General features: G+C 39.6%; 1 pseudogene; it reads right to left on the bottom strand.

The window, feature by feature from the left end:
* Window positions 1–4519: 4519 nt before the first annotated feature.
* On the bottom strand, window positions 4520–5467 carry LOC116505218 (annotated as a pseudogene).
* Between the last annotated feature and the right edge of the window lie 1253 nt (window positions 5468–6720).

The following is a 6720-nucleotide window of genomic DNA, read 5'->3' as shown; positions in this document are numbered from 1 at the left end:
CATTTTCAGAAGTGCAACCTGTTTATAGTTGAAAGAGAAGTAAGTTTTGGCAGTTTTCAGTCCCACAACAAAAAAAATGCATGTTAGGATTTTGAAGAAACCCTCTGACATATTCCATATGCCGTTGCTAATTGTGCTGCAAACTGGTTTTGCTTGTAGTTTCTAGAACATTCCATAAATAAGTGCCCAATATTTAAAATCAATTGAATGTACTACACGGTTTTTCCTCACCTTATCTGACTGAGTTTTGTGATGAGTATAGGCAACATTTGTCATCTAGAAAAATGCTACAGAGGATGGGTGGCTAGGGAAATGAAATTTATCATGTTTTAAGAAACAGTTAAATGGCTCAGATTGTAAACAAGAGAAGCAGCAACTGGGGAGGTGCAGAGAAGGGAAATAGTTGAGGGCTATGATAGGATCTCTTCCTCAGTGCCTGGATCCCCAACTCTGGTGAGGAAGGGCTTCTCTTAGTGAAGCAGTCCTCACTATGTCTGTGTGAAGAGTGCAGGTGGCTGAAACAGACGAGTAATCCTGATTAGGGTATGACCCAAGTTGGAGAAAGGAGGGAATCAATCAAGGGCAAGAAAATGAGAGCAGCCCTTTGGACCTGAAGTGAATACAAACTCCATGTTTTGCATTCTAAGGCAGAGGGCTTCCACCATTTTTGTGCTTCAGAGACACATCGCTGCCTTTCAAGCACATCACAGTGTTATAAAATCACTTTTAAATCTCAAATTAAGACAAAATCATCCAATGTAGCTGACCAGGGTGGGATGGAGAAGGAGGCTTCTTGTTGACTTGGAAATAGCAAAGCCTAAGAATTAAGAACTAAGCCTAAGAATTCATTGCTGGGAGGGAAGCATAAAACTTGGTTAAATCCACTTGTCTGAGGGGGGATGTGATGAGGGAAGAGGGGGGTTTGGCAGGCCATCCACGGCTGACACAAACTGCCAATGGGGAAAAAGATGCCGAAATACCTGATGAGTTCCAAAGGGCCCGTTTTGCACATATGAATTTTACAACGATGGGTGGAATTTCAGTCTGAAAGAAAGAAAGGAGGGAAATGTTGTACAGGTAGTCCTTGACTTACAACAGTTAATTTAGTGACCACTCAAACTTACAACTGCACTGAAAAGAATGATGTACGAATGTTTTTTACACTTATGACCATTGCAAATCATATGATCAAAATTTAGATGCTTGACAACTGACTAATATTCCTATGGTCCTGGGGTCATGTGATCACATTTTGAGATCTTCTAACAAGTAAAACTAATGAAGAAGCCAGGTTCACTTAACAACCATGTTACTAACCTAACAGTGCAGTGATTCTCTTGACAATTGTAACAAGGAAGATCATAAAATGGTGGGGGGAACTCACTTAACAAATGTCTCACTTAGCAACAGATATTTTGGACTCAATCGTGGTCAAAAGTTGAGGACTACCTGTACAACTCTTAGGTCTTAAATATACTTATATCATCATCTCACAAGACAAGTCCAAAATTAGACTTTATTCTGGAATAATGCACAATTTGTAACAAGGGAATAAAATTGCACCTGCTCAGCCGTAAAACTTTAGCCTTTAGAAGAGCAAAAAGGTTCAAAATTGCCTCAATTGTTGCAAAAACAAATGAGATCATGCACTGTGACAACAAACCACCAGACCGTTGCCCTAGAATTGACAAGGAATATATATATATATATATATATATATATATATATATATATATATATATATATATATATATATATATATATATATATATATATATATATAGAATATAAATTCATAGTAAAGACTTTGCAATGCATTCTGATAGTGTCGGGATCTGCATAAATGAATCTGCATTTATCAGATTCTTACTTCATTTTATCTGCTGAGTTAAATTCTTTCCAATAGGCTCAAAGCAGCTGCAGCTGGTTCCTCTAAATATATGTTCACTCCAGCTTTGTACGGTAGGACAGAGTAAGAGAAAGTGACAAGTCAATCAGTGAACTTAAAAATGGAGTAAAATCTGTAAGTGGCAATTATTCCATGCCATGTACATCAACGGAACTCTCAGATTGGAAGGAATCACCACATCCAGCATCTTCATTGAGAGGGGATTTTTTCCCCCATATATCCATAATTATCCAAGGAGTTTGCATTCACAAACTCCGAACTCGCATTAAATTTGTATGTGAAAATGTTTTCAGCCTTGCTTTTTGGTTCAGGACTTTCCTCCTCTAAATCTGCTTTGAGAACCTTAATCTTGAATTCAACCATATCACCACTGTTTTGTCATCAACATCCTTTATTTTATTCACTACATCACCATTATTCATGACATTTGTTTCTTCATGTTTAGCTACTTCATAAGCAACAGATATATCATAAGCAAAAAAATTATGTTATTCTACTCTTAGAGAAACAAATAGTTCAACCAAACAGTCTTAACCTAGTTCCCCCTTCCCCAGTATATTGGAGCCAGTTCCCACAATCTCATCCAGAGCAGTCTACAAGCCAAAGTGACCAAATGTGCAACATATCTGTATGGCAGCTGCATGGAAAGGCAGACTTCATTGATTTCCTCCTGAAATGGCTCCATCTGCTGCTTATGGGGGAAATTAAAGTGTATCTAAACAGTTCATGTTTTGTTCATGTTTGTTCTCCTTTTATCTTCTTTATTTACATAACTTATTTAATAGAGCACTAAAGCTGGAATCTTTATAAGATAGGGAGATTAATTGTACAATAAAATTGAGATTTGTGTGTTTATTTTTGTTGCTAATATTAAGTCAACTGTGTTGACATCCCCCGCTGATATTTTGGGACTCCAAGGAGTTGTGCCCTTTGTTAAAGGAAGCATAAGGGTCCACGGAAGGGCTTAGTTATTATATTTTATGTACTTCTGCAGGCATTGGCCCATAGTGAATCCAGTATGAATAACTTCCACATATGTGGATTTACAAGAGCTTTGAAAGAGATACAAGGTTAGCGTATAAAACATATCGCCCTCAACACAATGAACAGGAGGGGAATTCCAAAACGTCAGAATGATGTTTTGGAATTGCTGATGCTTGGGCTGTCTGTGGAAGATGGAATTTGAACATGTAGAAGGCAACTTATTGGGAAGGACAAAATTAGCAGATTCCATAAAATCAGAGCAAATATCAACTGTCTTCTCTATCATATACTAATAAAATAGTATTACTGTAGCAGCAATTGTACAATAGAGTAATGTATTCATTTTGCTGATGTTAATTACTTTGTTCTGGAACACCTTCAGTACTTCAACTTTTAAAGCTTACTTGCTAATGCATTCAAAGTCCTCAATTAGCATAAATACCTTGAACCCAAATTCTTCCCTTCAGTGCTGTGATGTCCATAGAATCTAATACAAGGTTGCCCTCAGTGGTGGGATTCAAATAATTTAACAACCGGTTCTCTGCCCTAATGATTTCTTCCAACAACCAGTTCACTAAACTGCTCAGAAGGTTAACAACCGGTTCTCCCGGAGTGGTGCGAACTGGCTGAATCCCACCACTGGTTGCCCTTCTTTGTTGAAAAACCCATATTTCTGGACCCTTGAAATCCTTCTCCAGAAAACAAGAATTCAATATTTTTGTATCTTCTTTGAAGTTTCTATTTGTCATACAATCCTCTAGTCTCAAGATCACAGGGTTCTAACTCAGTCCTCTCTATCAAGCATCACTCTGTACAGGAAATTATAGAGAACCACCTTTAATCCAAATTGTATTTGATTGTCCCCAAAGATGACGATCAGAAGTCAGCTTCCACTATGCTTGTAACTGCTTCTGGGGGAAATCAGAAGTTGGAAAAGTGAACACCTTGGAATGTCTTCTCTTCTTTTCTTCCTCTACAATGGACCCATTTGAGCCAGCCTCTGACAGCCTTGGCAATCAGCTGCGAGAAGAGGGGCCATGGGAGGACTAGAGTAGACCTAGTTCCTAGAATGGTAGAAGCTTAGGAGAGGGGACATCTCCTAAATGATGCCTCATGATGCCACACTTACCTGAATGAAGCCAAGTACATTTTCCTGCTAAGAACCTTTGAGTAACAGATCAGCCTATATGTGAATCTTATTTTTTCCCAAGTAAAATAACCTCCCTGAGATTAGGCTCAGCTCCCTACAGAAGCAGCTGCAGTAAATTTGTCCTCTTGGCAATCTGAAATGGGAATATTATTATCACACAAAGATTTATTCCTAATTCTCCCAAGGGAGATTTTTCTTGCGTAAGAAAAAAAACACTGTCCCTGTGCTAGCCAAGTTCTTCAGGTAAACAATCAACTTCTACCTTGAGAAAAATTAACACTAATTGTTGGCTTCCAATATTTAACTCTTGACAATAGGTAAGCATGATGATATTACCCAAGATTCATAAAACTGAATCCTCCTTCATTAATTGGCAATAGCATTTTCCATAAAGATATTTTTGGAATTGATGAACAGCATGGGGATGGGGAAGTGACCCGTTTTCCCATGCCAAGTCCATCCTATTCTGTTTTATTCTATTCTACGAAGGATAATGTGAATTTCCCCCAGACGTTCTTGAAAGCTGCCTTCACATCTTTGTTGCGTAAGCTGTAATGAAAGGGTTGACCAGAGGGTTGACTACAGTATAGAACAATGAATTTGCCTTGTCCATTTTGGAGTGTGTTGAGAGTTAGGCCTGGAGTACATGATGAGAATGGAGCCATAGAAGAGAGTGACTGAGACCAAGTGAGCTGAACAAGTGAAGAAGGCTTTGCGTCTCCCTTCTGCAGAGCGGATGCGGACTATGGCTGCCCCAATGCCAATGTAGGATCTCAGGATGGACAGCTGTGGTTGCCAGCAGATTGCACCCCATCAGAGAAGACACAAAGAGATCATAGATCCCTATGTCATCACAAGCCATCTTCACAAGTGGTGCCACATCACAAAAGTAGTGATTGATGACCCTGTTTCCACAAAAGCGTAGGTGGAAGGTGTTACCAGTGAGTATAATGGCACTAGCAAACCCAGCTACGTAAGCACCTACCACAAGCCGGGTACAAAAATCCCTGGACATGGCAGGGGCATAAAGGAGTGGGTTGCAGATGGCTACCAAGCGATCATAGGCCATGAAGGCCAATAGGAAGCATTCAGTGTAGGCAAGCCAGCAGAGAAGAAGAACTGGGCTGCACAACCAGCTAGGGAAATGGTGGTTGTTCTTGGACACACAGTCAAATAAGATCCGAGGAGTGTAGACCGAAGAGTACCAGATATCTAGGAAGGAAAGGTTTGCCCACAAAAAAGTACATGGGAGTGTGCAAGCGGGAGTCTAGATAGATCAGGGCTATGAGACCCAGGTTCCCAGTCAGTGTTATGAAATAGGCGGCCAAGAACAGTATAAAGAAGATTATGCGTAGAAATGGGTCCGTTGTAAACCCAGCCAAGACAAAATCAGTAAGCAATGTCCGATTCTTTTCCGCTTCCATCATTTTCATAAGCATAACCTGTTTACAGAGGAAAAGGAAATTAAAATTGTGTAGTTTTCAGCCATGATATAAAAAATACATGCTAATATTTTGAATGATGTGATGAACAGCCAACACCTTTGCTATATTTTGTCAATTTTGTCTCTAAATGCTTTTGCTTCTGCTTTTTTAATCTTATGTATATATTTACAGGATTCAGGTTTTACAAGTAAAGGATAGCAAAAGAGCCTCCTTGCTTTGGAACACTCCATTATTTCCTAGTCTTTTCTGAAAGTGGTCTCAGCATGATGAGTGCTTGATGGGCCTTGTTGGGACTTAGACAGTTAACAAGTTGGTGCTAAACAGAAACTGGTGTGAAGACCATGAAGAAAGCATGACTATGAAATTGGAGAAACCCATCAGGGACTGGTAATACAAGCAACGCTTCTACATATTTCCTAATGCTCCAATTTTTTTGGGGGGGGATGATACTTTCCATATATTTATCATTGCAGTTTTCTAAAATCCCTAGTAAACATTATGGATCAATGATGAAGGTCAAGGGAGAGAATTTTCTTCCTAGTCAATCTTCTTTAAAGTTTGGGTCAAGAGGATACTAAATTATTTTCACTCAATTGATGCTTTTGGAAAGCTTCTCCCTGATTCCCCAGGAGGTCATTCTGCCAACAGTCCAGCTATTTACTCAAGTTATGGGACAAGAATAAAAATATGATGCTTGGGGATTCAATGTCCACACCTCCAGAAGTGAAACACCTTATTAAGAGGGGCCTATAAGATTCAGAAATGGTTTATGAAGCAGAGACACACATACTGTAGAAAATAGGATAGATTGTACTCTCTTCAGCTCAACTCTCCACCTTCCTAGAGTTAATGTTTTGTACAAGCACAGACATTGATTCTCACGTAAAGAATGCTACAGTAGATGAGTGGGTGGGGGAATGTAACTAGTATCCCCCCCACAGTATTAAATGGCTCAGATTGTAAACAAGAAAGCAGCAACTGGAGAAGTACAGAATAGGGACTGGGTTAAGGGCTGTGATAGGATCTCTTCCTCGGTGCCTGGATTCCCAACTCTGCTGAGAAAGAGCTTCTCTTAATGAAGCAGTCCTCACTATGTCTGTGTGAAGAGCGCAGGTGGCTGAAACAGACGAGTAATCCTGATCAGGGAATGGCCCAAGTTGGAGAAAGGAGAGAATCAATCAAAGGCAAGAAAATGAGAGCAGCTCTTTGGACCTGAAGGGAACACAAACTCA

The sequence above is a fragment of the Thamnophis elegans genome, chromosome 1 (assembly GCF_009769535.1).
Source record: "Thamnophis elegans isolate rThaEle1 chromosome 1, rThaEle1.pri, whole genome shotgun sequence".
Lineage (NCBI taxonomy): Eukaryota > Metazoa > Chordata > Lepidosauria > Squamata > Colubridae > Thamnophis > Thamnophis elegans.
The sequence above is the reverse complement of the archived record's forward strand: the minus strand, read 5'-3'. Positions and strand labels throughout refer to the sequence as shown.